The sequence below is a fragment of the Balaenoptera borealis genome (genome assembly GCF_965194805.1).
Source record: "Balaenoptera borealis genome assembly, chromosome: 16".
NCBI classification, from domain to species: domain Eukaryota; kingdom Metazoa; phylum Chordata; class Mammalia; order Artiodactyla; family Balaenopteridae; genus Balaenoptera; species Balaenoptera borealis.
Window position 1 is genome coordinate 30,216,386 of NC_138872.1, and position 20,330 is coordinate 30,236,715.

Sequence of the window (20,330 nt, forward strand, 5' to 3'; positions counted from 1 at the left end):
CACGCAGGCTTTATCTAGTTGCAACGAGTAGGGGCTACTCTTCATTGAGGTGCACGGGCTTCTCATTGTGGTGGCTTATCTTGCTGTGGAGCACAGGCTCTATATGCGTGGGCTTCAGTAGTTGTGGCGCATGGGCTTAGCTGCTCTGCAGCATGTGGTATCTTCCTGGACCAGGGCTCAAACCCATGTCCCCTGCATTGGCAGGCAGATTCTTAACCACTGCGCCACCAGGGAAGTCCCTACAACTGATTTTTTTAAAAAATTAATTTATTTATTTTGGCTGTTGGGTCTTCGTTGCTGCGTGTGGGCTTTCTCTAGTTGGGGCGAGCTGGAGCTACTCTTTGTTGCGGTGTGCGGGCTTCTCGTTGTGGTGGCTTCTCTTGTTGCAGAGCACGGGCTCTAGGCACGCGGGCTTCAGTATTTGTGGCATGTGGGCTCAGTAGTTGTGGCTCACGGGCTCTAGAGCGCAGGTTCAGTAGTTGTGGCGCATGGGCTTAGTTGCTCCGCGGCATGTGAGATCTTCCTGGACGAGGGCTCAAACCTGTGTCCCCTGCATTGGCAGGTGGATTCTTAACCACTGCACCACCAGGGAAGCCCCCTACAACTGATTTTTTGTGTTGATCTTGTATCTTGCAGCTTAGCTGTAATTTTTAGCTGTAACAGTTTCTGTGTGGTTTTTTTTGGATTTTCTATATATGAAGAGAGATAGTTTTACTTCTTACTTTCTATTTTGAATGCCTGTTTTTTTCTCTTTTTCTTGCCTAATTGCTCTGGCAAAAACTCCCAGTACCTTGTTGAATGGAAGCAGCAAAAGTGGGCGTTCATGTTTTATTCCTGCTATTAGGGGGAAAGCTTTCAGTTTTCCCCCATTCAATATAGCTGTGAGTTTTTCATAATTCCCTTTGTCATATTAGGGTAGTTCCCTTCTATTCCTAGTTTGTTGAGCGTTTTTGTCTTGCAAGGGTGTTTGGTTTTTGTTAAGTGATTATTTTCTGCATTAGTTGAGATGATCATGTATTTTTCCCTTTTATTAATATGATGTATGACATTGATACATAGACTTTTAAGTAGTAATTAATTAGCTATTAGCTTGTGTTTTATCCTATCTTTTGCATTGTACGTAGGGTTTATTATGAATGACTGTTCTGCAAGATTGTATTGCAGGTATGTCTTCAGGATATCAAATACTAAATGATATTATCTTCTTAAAATCAACTTTATTGAGGTATAATCAATCTTCTTACAATAAAATGTGCCCATTTTCCATATACAGTTGAATGAGTTTTGCCAAATTTATATACCTGAGTGACCATCACCACAGTCAAGATATATAACATTTCCTTAACCCCAGAAAGTTCCCTGTGCCCTTCTCAGTCATTCTTCTCTCCCCTTACTTCCTGCACCCCAGGCAACTGTGGATCTGCTTTCTGTCACTGTAGATTAGACTGTCTTTTCTAGAGTGTTGTGTAACTAGAATCATATAGTAGTACTCTTCCGTCTGGATTCTTTCACTCAGCATGTTGTTTTTGACATTTATCCATGCTGTTAGGTATATTAGTAGTTAATTCCTTTTTTCTTTTTTCTGAGCAGTTTTCCATTGTATGAATATACTATAGTCTATCTTCCATACGTTAATAAGCGTTTAGGTTATTTCTAATTTGATTCCCTTATGAATAAAGCTGCTAGGATCATATGTGTACATGTCTTTTTGTAGATATATGTTTTTATGGAATTGCTGAGTTTTATGGTTTAAATGTATGTTTGGCCTTACAAGAACCTGCCAAACTGTTTTTCATAGTTTTACACTTTATATTCTCATCAGCAATGTGCAAGAGTTTTAGTTCCTCCACATCCTCACCAACACTTGGTATTGTCAGCTTTTAAATTTTAGTCGTTGTAACGAGTTTGTGGTTGTGTCTCATTGTGGTTTTAATTTGCATTTTCCTAATAACTAATGATGTTGAGCATCTGTTTATGTGTTTATTGGCCATATTTGCTTCTGTGAAGTGTCATCTTAAATCTTTGGCCCTTTTTTTTTGGATTATCATTTGTTAAAATTATCTTACACATGAGTTGTTAAAGAGTCCTTTATATATTCTGGATACAGTTCATTAATCATATATACATACATTATATGTATATAATATTGGGTTGGCCAAAAATTGCCTTTGGTTTTTAAGTAAAAATAAAAGATACATTTTTCATTTTCACCAAGAACTTCATTGAACAACGCATTCACTGTTTTGTTCCACTACCTTCTGCCATTTTTCAGGCAATGTCATAATTCCATCTTCCCAAAACTTTTTATCTTTTTGAGCAAAGAACTGTTCCAGGTGCCTTTTACAGTCTTCCAGGGAATTGACAATTTTCCATTAACAGAATTTTGTAAAGACCGAAATAAATGGAAATCTGAAGGTGCAATGTCTGGTGAATATGACGATGAATCAGAACTTCCCAGCAAAGGTGTAACAGTTTTCGCCTGGTCATCAAAGAAACGTGCCGTCTTGCGTTATCCTGATGGAAGATTATGCGTTTTCTGTTGACTAATTCTGGACACTTTTCGTCAAGTGCTGCTTTCAGTTGGTCTGATTGGGAGCAGTACTTGTTGGAATTAATCGTTTGGTTTTCCAGAAGGAGCTCATAATAAAGGACTCCCTTCGAATCCTACCATATACACAACATCACCTTCTTTTTTTTTTTTTTTTGAGAGGCAATATCTACTTCAATATTTCCTTCGTTATCATCAAGTTAATGTCAGTTTTTCAAAAAAATATTTTAAGATGTACACATCATTGATAACAGAAACGTGGTTAAAATGTGGTGGTATGGAAACTACATCTTTGATTCTAAGAAGCACTGTAGTTTTTTGGTTTCACAAACCCATTGTCATGAAACTCACATCTCAACATAGCATGAGCCTCCATGGTGAAACAAGGATTGACCGTTTCAGACCTTGATTTTATTCACTGTCATAAACTATAACCTGTTGGTGTGGGATAGTTTAAATTGTTATTTCTATTTTACAGATGAGAGAAACAGTCAAAGAAAGATTGGAGTATCTTTTCCAGGGTCAGGCATTTAATAAGAAAGAGGCAGGGCCAGGATTTCAACCCAGGTAGTCTTCATTCCAGAACCTTTGCCTCCTAACCATTATACTTCCAAGTTGCTAAATTCAATTTTGGACATGTTGAGTTCAAGGTGTTTGTGGGAGGGCCAATGGCAGATGTTCAGTATGGTGTATAAGTTTGGGGCTCAATAAGTAGTGAAATTGTTGTCGAACCCAAGTTCGTGTGCCAGACCCACAGTGAGGCCAAACAAACCAAAACGTGGAATTGGGAGCGGAAAAGGTTTATTGCAAGACATCACCTTCTTTGGATGAAGACCGGCCTTTGGTGTGGTTGGTGGTGGTTCATTTCGCTTGCCCCACAATCTCTTCTGTTCCACATTATTGTATAGTATCCACTTTTCATCTCCTGTCACAATTTGTTTTAAAAACGGAACATTTTTATTATGTTTAAGTAGAGAATCACATGCGGAAATACAGTTAAGAAGGTTTTTTCGCTAAACTTATACGCACCAAAATATCAAAACGATTCACATAACAAAGCTGGTGCAAATGATTTTCAGCACTTGATTTGGATATTTTGAGTATGTCGGCTATCTTCCTCATGGTATAATGTTGATTGTTCTCAATTAATGTCTTGATTTGATTGCTGTGAACTTCAACTCGTCTACCTGACCATGGAGCATTGTCCAGGGAGACATCTCTAGCACTAAACTTCGCAAACCACTTTTGACATGTTTGATCAGTCACAGCACCTTCTCCATACACTGCACAAAACTTTTTTTGCGTTTCAGTTGCATTTTTACCTTTCTTGAAATAAGAAAGCATAATATGCCGAAAATGTTGCTTCTTTTCTTCCATCTTCAATATTAAAATGGCTACACAAAAATTCACCAATTTTGATGTCTTTTTTATTTTATTTAATTAATTTATTTTTAAAGTTAATTTATTTAAATATTTTTTTACCGCATTGGGTCCTTGTTGCTGTGTGCGGGCTTTCTCTAGTTGCGTCAAGCAGGGGTACTCTTTGTTGCAGTGCGAGGGCTTCACTGAATGAGGTGGCTTCTCTTGTTGCAGAGCACGGGCTTCAGTAGTTGTGGCATGCGGACTCTAGAGCACAGGCTCAGTAGTTGTGGCACACAGGTTTAGTTGCTCTGCGGCATGTGGGATCTTCTCGGACCAGGGCTCAAACCCGTGTCCCCGGCATTGGCAGGTGGATTCTTAACCACTGTGCCAGCAGGGAAGTCCCTGATAAGTCTTTTTTTAAATGCATGCTGATATGACAGTTGTCGCATACAGTCGAACAAAATTGTTCTGAATGAAGTTAAAGACAACTAAGTGCTACTAGAGCCATCTTATGGAAAAAACTGAATGAACTTTTTAGCCAACTATATAAATAAAATAAATGTTCTCTCCCAGCCTGTGAGTTGCTTTTTTATTTTTTAATGGTGTTTCTCAAAGAGCAGAAAGTTGTAATTTGGGGGTCCAGAGTCAGCAAGGAAGAGTCAGATGATTTAAAACATGAGAAGGACTGAACAAGAGGGAGATTTTTCCATTGCTGGCTTTGAAGATGGAGGAGTCCATATGGCAGGGATTGCAGATGGCCTCTAGCAGCTGAGAATGGCCCGTGTGAGACAGGAGGGAAGGGGGCAGGGCACAACCATTGAAAGAGTGACACAGCCGTTGAGAATATGATAAAAACTGGTTAGAACCAACTAGGCCCAAGATGCTGTAAGATGACTTCCAGCTTACCTTGAGCCTCATTATGCGCTCATTGTAATATATTATCATGCTAAATGACACACCCACCAGCGCCATGACAGTTCTGAGGCTGGCCATAAAAGGCCAAAAAGTGGGTGGTGGCCCAATTCCTGGAAATCCCTGCCCCTTCCCCAAAATAGTTGGAATTACCCAGCCCATAAAAACTAATCACCCTCACAGCCTGGGGCCACTCTCACCCTCTGAGATGGTCCACCTTCTGTCTATGGAATGCGTATCTCCTAAGGCTCTTTCACCTTCTGATACGGCCCATGCTCTGTCTATGGAGTGTGTATCTCCCTGAATAAATCTGCTTTCACTCTACTTCTGGCTTGCTCTTGAATTCTTCCCTGTGCGAAGCCAAGGACCCTCACTTGGCGGCCCATCCCAGGGACTTGCCCGAGACCTGGGATGTGACCATTCTCTTGTGCCCCCTTCTCCTGCAACAGTTGAATGAGAAGTAGCAAAGAAACAGGGACCATTGTCCTACAACTGCACAGAACTGAATTCTGCCACAACCATGTGAACTTGGAAGAGGATCTTGAGCTCCAGATGAGAACACAGCATGGCATAAATCTTGAGTTTATCCTGATGAGATCCTGAGCAGAAAATCCAGCCATGGTGTGCCTGGACTTCTGACCTCTAACCTTATGGTAACTTGTTATGGCTCTAGCAGTTTCCTCTACTTTCTTGAGAACTTAGCTAAACTTTTCAAAGGATGTAAGCATTTATCCAGTATTTTTAGATTTTTGTGGCTGGAGAGTTTTAGCAGATTTTCTAGACTCCTGTATTTGAAGATAAAAAAGATAAGACTGTGTGCTGTAAAGACTGAGTTTAATGTACAGAAATATTGGATGTCAGCCAAAGTATAAAATTACTTTTACATATTCATTTATTAATTTCCAGTTTTAAACGACAGCTTTCCCTTTAAAGAAAGAGATCAGGAGCCTGATTTTCTTGTCTGTTTCCTGAGGAAGCAAAAAGGCAGAAACTTTGTGAATAGCAAGACCAGTGGTTGCTATAGTAAGCATGGGACTTCCTGACAATGGTTCTATTAACAGTAGGAAATGGAACCATGGCAGTGTTCTAATTTGCCGTAAGATTTTGTTTCCCATCTTTAGAGTAAGAGGTTCCGCTATATCAAGGAACTGGCTCTTTCAGTTTATTTTATTCATTTAGTTAGACAGTGATTAGAAAGCCTCACTGGTTGTGTACGTGGCACCATACTCAGGAGTTTTGTAATTATATGACAGTTATGATACATTTCAAACAAGGCTTTGAAACTTTCCTTCTGGAGGAAGCCCTTCTCCTCCAGTGGCTATTGACCTACCTAGGTTATAGGCCCTATTCAGCCAGTGGGGAGAGCATAGATTTTGAAATCATATATACCTGGGTTTGAGTCTCAGTCTTGTCACCTACCAATTGTTTGACTGTGGACAAGTTATTTAACTACTCTGTGGCACAGTTTCTTCATCTGCAAAATGAAGCATCTGTTTTCTGTGCTTGTTTTGAAGATATGTTAAATACTGAACATTACACACTTTGACACAGCGCCTGACACATACTAAGCATTAACAAATGGTTATTATTCTGATCCTTGTTGAGCTGCTGATTTTTGATGTTTCTGGTTATGTCTTTAAATTTTTTTTCTTAGTATGCCTGGTTTTTCCTTCTTTATTGAATGACTTTCAAGATGTGATTATAGTTGAAGGTGCCACTTAGAAAGGAGACGTGTGTAGAAAGCATAAAGGCTGCTTATAGACCCAGCTCTCGTGGTGATCAGCAACGGTATTGGCATCTCAAGTTGATTGTTGCAAAGATCCATACAACATTTCATGGCCTTGAAAAGCAGAAAACACCCAGAAAACAGAAATTGAGCAGTTATTGAAGCATTGAATAGCAAAGATCTTTATTATTTGTACTTGATAAGGAATATCCTCCACGTTTGCCTGAGCCTTTATTTAATGCATTTTAAAATTTGTTGTGTTTTTCTTTTCTCTTTAAACCTTACTGTTAAATTCAAAAATGAGCTGAACTAAAAAGAAACTAATGTCTTAGAACAGGCATGTTTCTTACCTTCAAGGATCTTACTGTCAGTTGAAGGAGGCCATAAACACTTACAATAGTTTGTGACAAGTACTTTACTAGAGGTAATGATTGATTCTTGTGGCTAAAAGAGAGGAAGGAATTGGGACATCTAGGATCTCTGGCTTGGGTAAGGGGGAAGACCAGAGTTGGCAAACTGACCTGCTTGACAGTTTTTTGCACAGCCCACAAACTAAGAACTGTTTTAACATCTTTAAATGGTTGGAAAAAGTCAAATCAAAAGAAGAATGATTTTTTATGACTTGTGGAAATTATTTAAAATTCAAATTTCAGTGTTCATAAATAAAGTTTTATTGGACTATAGCTCCACTCAAACTTTACCTGTTGTCTGTTGCTGCTTTTGTGCTACAACAGCAGAGCTGAATAATTGTGACAGAGGCTGTATGACCTACAAAGCCAAATGTTTACTATGTGGCTCTTCACAGAAAAGGTTTGCTGATTCCTGGAATAGATGGTGATTTTTATCCACTGAGGTAAGCAATTAAGGAGGAATAGATATAGGAGAAAATAACATATTTCTATGAATGTTGGTTATTTGAATCAGAGGTGCTTGTGAGCTATGCAGGTCTAGAAGGCAAGGGCATATATAGATATGGGATTCTGAAGAGAATTTGAGGCTGGAGATACATGGGGGGAGAAAAGATGAGATCCAGAAAGCCTGATGGAGGAGTGGTTCTCAGCCCTGGCTGCACATTGGAATCACCCTGGGTACTTAATTAAAAACAACCCAAAAGACCCAAACACACACTGCCAGGGATACTTCCTACCCCCACCCTCTGAGATTGTGATGTCCTTGAGTTGGGGGCGGTGGGGAGGTGGTTTAAAGAGTTCCCCAGCCTTCTAATGTGCAGCCAGCTTTGGGAACTGCTGGGATAGAGTGAGAAGGTTGGGCATGGAACCAGTATTTAAGGGGCAGTTCTATATCTACTGAGATGAAGTGCTGATTGAGTAATGATGGGACTTGTGGCAATGGTCAGATTCACAGTTTGGCGTTGTAAATAAGGATTGTGAAGTCTTCTTTGGAGATCGTTGTTGACTCTTATCAAGAGGAGTTTCTGTGGAGACCAAATGAGAGTGTACATCAAAGGGTTTGAGGTAGAGGAGGAGAGAAACTGAGTGTACTATTGAGAAGATTGGCAGGGAAGGAAAGGGGAGAAATTGATAGCTGGGAAGGGGAGGCATTGGAGATTTGGTTTGAGAGGTTCTTTAAGATGATAAATGCTTGTGTCTATTCATGTACTGAGGGAGTCAGCATTTGGCGAGGAAACTGCCTGGAATGGCAATATCAGATGCCACCATTCAGTTTTTCATAGAGATAGATTTTGAATAGTTCTTGGAATAATCTTATTTTATCCTTTTTGGAATTGTATGTTTAATGTGCTTCCTGCATTTGGACACATTATCTGTATAGCTGGAAAGAGAAATGGACATAGGCATTGAGAAACAAGGCCAACAACTGTTCTTCCCTTATCCTGTCTGGGGCATTGACCTCATCCATGAGAATAGGAGGGTGAACTGAACAGACTCCATTATCTCTTCTAAAAATCTTTAAGTGAGTACAAATTTTAATTACACAAATGAGGAACCCTATGAAATGTCTATGTAAAGCCTGTGAAATGTCTGTGAAGCCCACTGCCTGATCTTTTAGTTCCTTAGTACCTGGGCATGTGCTTTTTTTGAAGAACACCAGCAGTTTGTTTATGACTCACCCCTCGGTGAATTTTTGGGCACATTGTGTACAAAATATACCAATTTATCCTACCATTAGAATATTTCCTCAGGAGCAAAATTTAGTATAGAGTCTTCCTTTAATGTTTTTTATTATGTACAAGCAATAGATGTTGGTTAAGGAATACTTGGATAGTACAGAGTTCCCACCGTTGTTGCTAACATTTTAGTTTATTTATTGGTAGTCTTATTTTTCCCCACTGGTTTTTGTTTCTCAATCAGAGTACATTTAATATATGTGCCAGTTGGGTTCTCCAGGAATCAGATTGAGATGCAGTAGGAGGGCAAAGGGCTTATTGAGGAGTAATGCCTGTAAAGAAAAAGAGAAAGGATTAGGTTGGACATGGGAAGCCATCAGACTGCAGTTCACACCTGACAAAATCTCTGCCAGCCCAGATTGCCAGATTGCCTCACTGGTTGGAAAGGGCTAAGCCATTGTACCACCACATTGCCCAGTCATTGGCTGGGGGCAGTCCTGAGGAAAGGGTACACTCTGTTTGAAAGCTAAGGTGGATTCTAAAGGGGTTAACAGTAGGAAGCTGTCAGCTAACCACAGTCCTTGCAACTAGACAGGAATTCCTTTATTGAAGCGGTATCTGAGCAGTATATCTTTGTGTTTGCTACGACATAAATTGTTCTGTCCTGCTCACATCAATTAGGATGGCTACTATCCAAAAAACAAACCAGAAAACAAGTGTTGGTGAGGATGTGGGGAAATTAGAACCCTGTGCACTGTTGGTGGGAATGTAAAGTGGTATAACAGCTGTGGAAAACAGTATGGAGATTCTTTAAAAAATTATAGTATTACCATATGATCTGGCAATTCTGATTCTGGTATATGCCCCAAAGAATTTAGGCAAGATCTTTAAGAGATATTTATACACCAGCGTTCATAGCAGCATTACTCACAGTAGCTAAAACGTGGAAACAACCCAAGTGTCCATCAGCAGATGAATGAATAAGCAAAATGTGGCATATACATACAGAGAAGTAAAATTCAGCCTCGGGAAATTCTTCAGTGTGCTACAACATGGATGAACCTTGAAGACGTTATGCTAAGTGAAATAAGCCAGTAACAAATACTGTATGATTTCACTTATATGAGGTACTTGGAGTGGTTAAAATCATAGAGACAGACAGAAGAATGGTGGCTGCCAGGGGCTTTGAGGGAGGGGAGTATGGGGAGTTATTGTTTAATATGTATATAGAGTTTCAGTTTTACAAGATCAAAAGAATTTTGGAGCTAGATGGTGATGATGGCTGCATTAACAATGCTAATGTAGTTAACACCACTAAATTGTGCGTTTAAAAATGGTTACAGTGGTAAATTTTATGTTATATGTGTTTTAACACAATAAAAAAATGAAAAAAAAAGTTTCCCGTTTTTCCTATTTACATAAGTGGGTTATTTTGTAATTTTTCTAAACTTTTTAAATGGATACATAATATTCTAACATAATATTCTAACAAGTTTATATATCCATTCCCTAAGTTTCTAAATTTTCTATATTAATAAAAATAGAGCAATGAGCATCTTTCTATGAAGTTCTTTACCGTACTTAGGATTGTTTTCTTTGAATAGACTCCAAGAAGTAAAGTAGATTGAAGAGTGTGAACATTCTTATGGCTCTTCATGTTGAAAGTTCTTTTACAGTGTCAGTGCAAGGTATAAGCAGCCTATAGCATCAGATCCTCAACAGTTTCAGATTTTGTTTTCTTAATCTTGTCTAATTTGTAGCTTAAAAATAGTGTCTCTTTGTTTCTGACCCACAGTCTGTATGGTCTTTAGTGGGCTGTGAATTGAGGGATTTGGTTAACTCAATCCTCTGTCCAAAGGTCCAAAAGGATGGAGAAGATATGTTAAGAATGAGGGCTCCAGAATCAGATTGATCAGGTTCATATCCTGGCTCTGCTGCTTACCACTTTGTGACCTTAGGCAAGTCTCTGTGCATCAGTTTATTCATCTGAATAAGAAGGATAGTGGTAGCATCTGCCTTATAGGGCTATGTTGAAGGTTAAATGAGGTAGAAAACATAAAAACACTTAGTATGATCTCTGGCCCATTGCATATGCTTAAGGGTTAGGTATTATTTCAATATAAATTTGATTATTTTAGTATCTTAAGATTTGGAATGGGAGAGAACATTAAATTCAGACTCTAGTCTTTCTCCAAGGGAGAAAACTGAGGCTTAAAGAGGTTAATAAATTTGGCCTGGGTCACTTAGCTAATGGGTTACAGAGCTTGGACCTGAAGGGGAGTTTTGGACCAATGCTGGGGTTTTCAACTTCGGCCTTTGGGATAATTCTTTGTCATGGAAGGGCTGTCCTGTGATTTGTTAGACAATCTACCTAAGGAGACAAAAGACCTGTATGCAGAAAATTATAAGACACTGATGAAAGAAATTAAAGATGATACAAATAGATGGAGAGATATACCATGTTCTTGCATTGGAAGAATCAACATTGTGAAAATGACTCTTACTACCCAAAGCAATCTACAGATTCAATGCAATCCCTATCAAACGACCACTGGCATTTTTCACAGAACTAGAACAAAAAATTTCACAATTTGTATGGAAACACAAAAGACCCCGAATAGCCAAAGCAATCTTGAGAACGAAAAATGAAGCTGGAGGAATCAGGCTCCCTGACTTCAGACTATACTACAAAGCTACAGTAATCAAGACAGTATGGTACTGGCACAAAAACAGAAATATAGATCAATGGAACAGGATAGAAAGCCCAGAGATAAACCCACGCACATATGGTCACCTTATCTTTGATAAAGGAGGCAAGCATATACAGTGGAGAAAAGACAGCCTCTTCAATAAGTGGTGCTGGGAAAACTGGACAGCTACATGTAAAAGTATGAAATTAGAACACTCCCTAACACCATACACAAAAATAAACTCAAAATGGATTAAAGACCTAAGTGTAAGGCCAGACACTATCAAACTCTTAGAGGAAAACATAGGCAGAACACTGTATGACATAAATCACAGCAAGATCCTTTTTGACCCAGCTCCTAGAGAAATGGAAGTAAAAACACAAATAAACAAATGGGACCTAATGAAACTTAAAAGCTTTTGCACAGCAAAGGAAACCATAAACAAGACCAAAAGACAACCCTCAGAATGGGAGAAAATATTTGCAAATGAAGCAACTGACAAAGGATTAATCTCCAAAATTTACAAGCAGCTCATGCAGCTCAATAACAAAAAAACAAACAACCCAATCCAAAAATGGGCAGAAGACCTAAATAGACATTTCTCCGAAGAAGATATACAGATTGCCAACAAACACATGAAAGAATGCTCAACCTCATTAATCATTAGAGAAATGCAAATCAAAACTACAATGAGATGATATCTCACAACGGTCAGAATGGCCATCATCAAAAAATCTAGAAACAGTAAATGCTGGAGAGGGTGTGGAGAAAAGGGAACACTCTTGCACTGTTGGTGGGAATGTAAATTGATACAGCCACTATGGAGAACAGTATGGAGGTTCCTTAAAAAGCTAAAAATAGAACTACCATACGACCCAGCAATCCCACTACTGGGCATATACCCTGAGAAAACCATAATTCAAAAAGAATCATGTACCAAAATGTTCATTGCAGCTCTATTTACAATAGCCAGGACATGGAAGCAACCTAAGTGTCCATCATCGGATGAATGGATAAAGAAGATGTGGCACATATATACAATGAAATATTACTCAGCCCTAAAAAGAAACGAAATTGAGTTATTTGTAGTGAGGTGGATGGAGTTAGAGTCTGTCATACAGAGTGAAGTAAGTCAGAAAGAGAAAAACAAATACAGTATGCTAACACATATATATGGAATCTAAGGGAAAAAAAAAAAAAGGTCATGAAGAACCTAGTGGTAGGACGGGAATAAAGATACAGACCTACTAGAGAGTGGACTTGAGGATATGGGGAGGGGGACGGGTAGGCTGTGACGGAGTGGGAGAGTGGCATGGACATATATACACTGCCAAACGTGAAGTGGATAGCTAGTGGGAAGCAGCTGCATAGCACAGGGAGATCAGCTCGGTACTTTGTGATTACCTAGGGGGGTGGGATAAGGAGGGTGGGAGGGAGGGAGATGCAAGAGGGAAGAGATAGGGGAACATATGTATATGTATAACTGATTCACTTTGTTATAAAGCAGAAACTAACACATCATTGTAAAGCAATTATACTCCAATAAAGATGTTAAAAAAAAAAAAACTATCTTCAGACATTGCCAAATGTCCCCTGAGAGGACCTTATGGTATGTAAACAACCCTGCAGTGGAATAGTCCAGGTTTTGGGATTAGGGAGGAAGGTCCTCCACAGGAAGGACCTAATATATTGTTGAATTCCGTTCTCATGAGTTCTTCAGTGATCTGAATTAACTGTTTAAGATGGAGCTTTGTCCTGTGGCTCCTGAAATGTTCAGCACAGCTCTATGAGACATCTTGTTAGAGTGTACTCCTCTCCCCTGGAACAACCAGTGGTATTTAAATAGGGCTGATTTATCTTTCTAAAGGTTTTTTCCTGTAATTGCAGGTGGCACAACTGAAAAAAGTTATTTATGGAATTCCAATGAGTGTTGATGGATGATGCAGTTCAAATGACTAAAGTAAGAAAAATAAAACCTGAGCTGCAAGGAAACTTTGTCACCCAACTTATTGTCCTCACAAAATATAGCTAAAATCAGATTTTCTCCCACTCTATTTTATTTCCAAGCTGTAAGAGTAGTTTATTTTTTATGATTAAAAATGTTATAATTATCATCCTTTAAGACAGTGGTTCTCAACCTGGTCGTGAATCACAATCATTTAAAGAGCTTTAAGAAATAAAAAAACAAAGTCTGTGGCCTGCTGTCCTGCCCTTGTTGAATTAAAGTTTCTGTGGGTAGAGCACAGGTGATCCTGACGTCAACTATAAATTGGCACTTGCCATCTGCCTCTACAAGGATCAAATCACAAGCTGCAGCGACCGCTGACTTTCGACACACCCTGAAAGGAGTTCAGGTCGGAGATGAGGAATGAGGCATTCTGTGCTCTGGGAAGAACTGGCAGAAGAGCCCTTCAGATAGATATTTTCAGGAGAAGATTTTATGAGCCAAATTCTTGCATCTCCTTGTATCTAGAAAAGCACTAAAATCTTTCATGGTGACATCTGCTCCTTGTGACTGGCAGTAACCTTCACGAGACTAGCAGCAACCTTCTGCAAAAATGTGTGCTTGATTGCGTGTACTCCACCTTCACCAATCACATATGTCTTGACCTTCCCCCCTACCTCTTTGGAGCAGTTTCTCAGAGCTATCTGAAGTGCTGCCTCCTGGGCTGTAGTCCTCATTTTGCCCCACATAAAACTTAACTCACAACTCTCACGTTGTGCAATTTTTTGGTAGACACCAAATATGGATCCTTGTTGAAAAACTGATGCACTGAGAGATTCAAAGAATTCAATACTCAGTTTGTGTAGCATTAAACAACTTGTATTAAAAAGGAAAAACAGGTTTTCATTATTCAACTTTCCCATCACTCTAAGTTTTAAATGGCAGTATAACCAGCACTACAGTTTTGGAAAACTGTCGAATATTTTCTACAAAGCTAAACATACATGTATCCAATGACTCAGAAATTCCACTCCTAGGTATTTACCCTTGAGAAATGAAAACATATGTCTACATAAAGACTTGCATGTGAATATTCACTGTAGCTTTATTTATAAAATAGCACAAAAAAAAAAGAAAAAAGGAAATAATCAAATGTCTAAAAACAGGTGAAAAGAGATACAAATTGTGATATATTCATATAGTGGAATTCTACTCAGCAATAGAAAGGAATGAACTACTGTACAACAACGTGGATGAATCTCACAGATACAAGTTTGAGTGAAAGAAGCCAGACGGAAAAAAAGTAGATATAGTTCAGTTGCCAGAAGATATGATGATAGAAATCAGACTAGTGGTTCCTCTGGCAGGAGGTGGGAGAAAGGAGGTATGAGACAGCAGCATTGAAAAGGTTTTACATGTTAATGTATTCATATACGTATTTTTCTTTGTTGTGCAAAATAAAGATTGTGTCGTACATAACATAAAAATTACCGCTTTAATCAGTTTTATGTGTACAAATCATTGACATTAAGTACATTTACATTGTTGTGCAGCCATCACCACCAACAATCTCTAGAAATTCATCTTCCCCAACTGAAATTCTGTACCCATTATACACTACCTTCCCATTTCCCCTTCCCCTGAGCTCCTGGCAACCACATTCTACTTTGTTTCTGTGAATTTGACTACGCTAGGTACACATGTAAGTAGAATCGTACAGTATTTGTCCTTTTGTGGCTATTTCACTTAGTATAATGTCTTCAAGGTTTATTCATGTTGTAGCATGGATCAGAATTTCCTTCCTTTTTAAGGCCGGATGATCTTCTAGTGTGTGTATATACCACATTTTGTTTATTCATCCTTCAATGCACATTTGGGTTGTCTATACCTTTTGGCTGTTGTGAATAATGCTACTATGAATACTGGTGTACAAATACCTGTTCAGGTCTCTGCTTTCAGTTCTTTTGGATACATACTTAGAACTGGATTTGCTGGATCAGATGGTAATTCTATGTTTAATTTTTTGAGGAACCACCATAGTATTTTCCATACTGGCTGCACCATTTTACATTTCTACTAGCAGTGCACAGTGGTTCCAGTTTTTCTTCCTCACCAACACTAATTTCTGTTTTTTTGTTTGTTTGATAATAGCCATTCTAATGGGTGTCAAATGGTATTTCATTGTGGGGTTTTGTGGGTTTTTTGAATTTTATTTATTTTTTTTATACAGCAGGTTCTTATTAGTTATCCATTTTATACACATTAGTGTATATATGTCAATCCCAATCGCCCAATTCATCACACCACCACGCCCCCTCGCCGCTTTCCCCCCTTGGTGGCCTTATGTTTGTTCTCTACATCGCTGTCTCAATTTCTGCCCTGCAAACCAGTTCATCTGTACCATTTTTCTAGGTTCCACATGTATGCGTTAATATACGGTACTTGTTTTTCTCTTTCTGACTTACTTCACTCTGTATGACAGTCTGTAGATTCATCCACGTCTCTACAAATGACCCACTTTCGTTCCTTTTTATGGCTGAGTAATATTCCATTGTATATATGTACCACATCTTCCTCATCCATTCGTCTGTTGGTGGGCATTTAGGTTGCTTCCATGGCCTGACTATTGTAAATAGTGCTGCAGTGAACATTGGAGTGCATGTGTCTTTTTGAATTATGGTTTTCTCTGTGTATATGCCCAGTTGTGGGATTGCTGGGTCATATGGTAATTCTATTTTTAGTTTTTTAAGGAACCTCCATACTGTTCTCCATAGTGGCTGTATCAATTTACATTCCTACCAACAGTGCAAGAGGATTCCCTTTTCTGCACACCCTCTCCAGCATTTGTTGTTTGTAGATTTTCTGATGATGCCCATTCTACCTGGTGTGAGGTGATACCTCACTGTAGTTTTGAATTGCATTTCTCTAATAATTAGTGATGTTGGGCAGCTTTTCATGTGTTTCTTGGCCATCTGTATGTCTTCTTTGGAGAAATGTCTATTTAGGTCTTCTGCCCATTTTCTGATTCGGTTGTTTGTTTTTTTAATATTGAACTACATGAGCTGTTTATATATTTTGGAGATTAATCCTTTGTCCGTTGATTCGTTTGCACATATTTTCTCCCATTCTGAGGGTTGTCTTTTTGTCTTGTTTGTAGTTTCCTTTGCTTTGCAAAAGCTTTTAAGTTTCATTAGGTCCCATTTGTTTATTTTTGTTTTTATTTCCATTACTCTAGGAGGTGGATCAAAAAAGATCTTGCTGTGATTTATGTCAAAGAGTGTTTGGCCTATGTTTTCCTCTAAGAGTTTGATAGTGTCTGGCCTTACACTTAGGTCTTTAATCCATTTTGAGTTTATTTTTGTGTATGGTGTTAGGGAGTGTTCTAATTTCATTCTTTTACATGTAGCTGTCCAGTTTTCCCAGCACCACTTATTGAAGAGACTGTCTTTTCTCCATTGTATATCCTTGCCTCCTTTGTCATAGATTAGTTGACCATAGGTGCATGGGTTTATCTCTGGGCTTCTTATCCTGTTCCATTGATCTAATTTCTGTTTTGTGCCAGTACCATATTGTCTTGATTACTGTAGCTTTGTAGTATAGTCTGAAGTCATGGAGTCTGGTCCTCCAGCTCCGTTTTTTTCCCTCAAGACTGCTTTGGCTATTCAGGGTCTTTTGTGTCTCCATACAAATTTTAAGATTTTTTTGTTCTAGTTCTGTAAAAAATGCCATTGGTAATTTGATAGGGATTGCATTGAATCTGTAGATTGCTTTGGGTAGTACAGTCATTTTCACAATATTGATTCTTCCAATCCAAGAACATGGTATATCTCTCCATCTGTTGGTATCATCTTTAATTTCTTTCATCAATGTCTTATAGTTTTCTGCATACAGATCTTTTGTCTCCCTAGGTAGGTTTATTCCTAGGTGTTTTATTCTTCTTGTTGCAATGGTAAATGGGAGTGTTTCCTTAATTTCTCTTTCAGATTTTTCATCATTAGGGTATAGCAATGCAAGAGATTTCTGTGCATTAATTTTGTATCCTGCTACTTTACCAAATTCGTTGATTAGCTCCAGTAGTTTTCTGGTGGCATCTTTAGGATTCTCTATGTATAGTATCATGTCATCTGCAAACAGTGACACTTTTACTTCTTCTTTTCCAATTTGTATCCCTTTCATTTCTTTTTCTTCTCTGATTTCCGTGGCTCGGACTTCCAAAACTATGTTGAATAATAGTGGTAAGAGTGGACATCCTTGTCTTGCTCCTGATCTTAGAGGAAATGCTTTCAGTTTTTCACCATTGAGAATGATGTTTGCTGCGGGATTGTCGTATATGGCCTTTATTATGTTGAGGTAGGTTCCCTCTATGCCCACTTTCTGGAGAGTTTTTAATCATAATGGGTGTTGAATTTTGTCAGAAGCTTTTTCTGCATCTATTGAGATGATCATATGATTCTTATTCTTCAGTTTGTTAATATGGTGTATCACATTGATTGATTTGCATATACTGAAGAATCCATGCATCCCTGGGATAAATCCCACTTGATCATGGTGTATGATCCTTTTAATGTGTTGCTGGATTCTGTTTACTAGTATTTTGTTGAGGATTTTTGCATATATATTCATCAGTGATATTGGTCTGTAATTTTCTTTTTTTGTAGTATCTTTGTCTGGTTTTGGTATCAGGGTGATGGTGGTCTCATAGAATGAGTTAGGGAGTGTTCCTTCCTCTGCAATTTTTTGGAAGAGTTTGAGAAGGATGGGTGTTAGCTCTCTAAACGTTTGATAGAATTCACCTGTGAAGCCACCTGGTCCTGGACTTTTGTTTGTTGGAAGATTTTTAATCACAGTTTCCACTTCATTACTTGTGATTTGTCTGTTCATATTTTCTATTCCTGGTTCAGTCTTGGAAGGTTATACCTTTCTAAGAATTTGTCCATTTCTTCCAGGTTGTCCATTTTATTGGCATAGAGTTGCTTGTAGTAGTCTCTTAGGATGCTTTGTATTTCTGCGGTGTCTGTTGTAACTTCTTCTTTTTCATTTCTAATTTTATTGATTTGAGTCCTTTCCCTCTTTTTCTTGATGAGTCTGGCTAATGGTTTATCAATTCTGTTTATCTTCTCGAAGAACCAGCTTTTAGTTTTATTGATCTTTGCTATTGTTTTCTTTGTTTCTATTTCATTTATTTCTGTACTGATTTTTATGATTTCTTTCCTTCTGCTAACTTTGGGTTTTGTTTGTTCTTCTTTCTCTAGTTCCTTTAGGTGTAAGGTTAGATTGTTTATTTGAGACTTTTCTTGTTTCTTGAGGTAGGCTTGTATTGCTATAAAGTTCCCTCTTAGAACTGCTTTTGCTGCATCCCATAGGTTTTGGATCATTGTGTTTTCATTGTCATTTGTCTCTAGGTATTTTTTGATTTCCTCTTTGATTTCTTCAGTGATCTCTTGGTTATTTAGTAACGCATTGTTTAGCCTCCATGTGTTTGTGTTTTTTACGTTTTTTTCCCTGTTGATTTCTAATCTCATAGCGTTGTGGTCAGAAAAGATGCTTGATATGATTTTAATTTTCTTAAATTTACTGAGGCTTGATTTGTGACCCAAGATGTGATCTATCCTGGAGAATGTTCCGTGCGCACTTGAGAAGAAAGTGTAATGTGCTGTTTTTGGATGGAATGTCGTATAAATATCAATTAAATCTATCTGGTCTATTGTATCATTTAAAGCTTGGGTTTCCTTGTTAATTTTCTGTTTGGATGATCTGTCCATTGGTGTAAGTGAGGTGTTAAAGTCCCCCACTATTATTGTGTTACTGTCGATTTCCTCTCTTATAGCTGTTAGCAGTTGCCTTTTATGTATTGAGGTGCTCCTGTGTTGGGTGCATATATATTTATTGTTGCATGTATAAGATACTGTTTATCTTCTTCTTGGATTGGTCCCTCGCTCATTATGTAGTGTCCTTCCTTGTCTCTTGTAACATTCTTTATTTTGAAGTCTATTTTATCTGATATGAGTATTGCTACTTCAGCTTTCTTTTGATTTCCATTAGCATGGAATATCTTTTTCCATCCCCTCACTTCAGTCTGTATGTGTCCCTAGGCCTGAAGTGGGTCCCTTGTAGACAGCATATATATGGGTCTTGTTTTTGTATCCATTCAGCAAACCTGCGTCTTTTGGTTGGAGCATTTAATCCATTCACGTTTAAGGTAATTATCGATATGTATGTTTCTATGACCATTTTCTTAATTGTTTTGGGTTTGTTTTTGTAGGTCCTTTTCTTCTCTTGAGTTTCCCACTTAGAGAAGTTCCTTTAGCATTGTTGTAGAGTTGGTTTGGTGGTGCTGAATTCTCTTAGCTTTTGCTTGTCTGTAAAGCTTTTGATTTCTCCATCGAATCTGAATGAGATCCTTGCTGGGTAGAGTAATCTTGGTTGTAAGTTCTTCCCTTTCATAACTTTAAAAATATGTCACGCCACTCCTTTCTGGCTTGTAGAGTTTCTGCTGAGAAATCAGCTGTTAACCTTATGGGAGTTCCCTTGTATGTTATTTGTCATTTTTCCCTTGCTGCTTTCAATAATTTTTCTTTGTTTTTAATTTTTGTCAATTTGATTACTATGTGTCTCGGCGTGTTTCTCCTTGGGTTTATCCTGTATGGGACTGTCTGCACTTCCTGGACTTGCATGGCTATTTCCTTTCTCATGTTAGGGAAGTTTTCGACTATAATCTCTTCAGATGTTTTCTCAGGTGTTTTCTCTCTCTCTTCTCCTTCTGGGACCCCTATAATGTGAATGTTTTTGCGTTTAATGTTGTCCCAGAGGTCTCTTAGGCTGTCTTCATTTCTTTCCATTCTTTTTTCTTTATTCTGTTCCACAGCAGTGAATTCTGCCATTCTGTCTTCCAGGTCACTTATCCGTTCTTCTGCCTCAGTTATTCTGCTATTGATTCCTTCTAGTGTATTTTTCATTTCAGTTATTGTATTTTGCATCTCTGTTTGTTTGTTCTTTAATTCTTCTAGGTCTTTTTAAACATTTCTTGCATCTTCTTGATCTTTGCCTCCATTCTTTTTCCG

At 38.3% G+C, this 20,330-nt stretch overlaps 1 protein-coding gene across 2 annotated transcripts in view; it reads left to right on the top strand.

The window, feature by feature from the left end:
- The window catches only part of PTPRA (protein tyrosine phosphatase receptor type A), a 184,872-nt gene that overhangs the window by 39,557 nt on the left and 124,985 nt on the right, over positions 1–20,330 (top strand). The gene's annotated exons all lie outside the window — the stretch shown is intronic.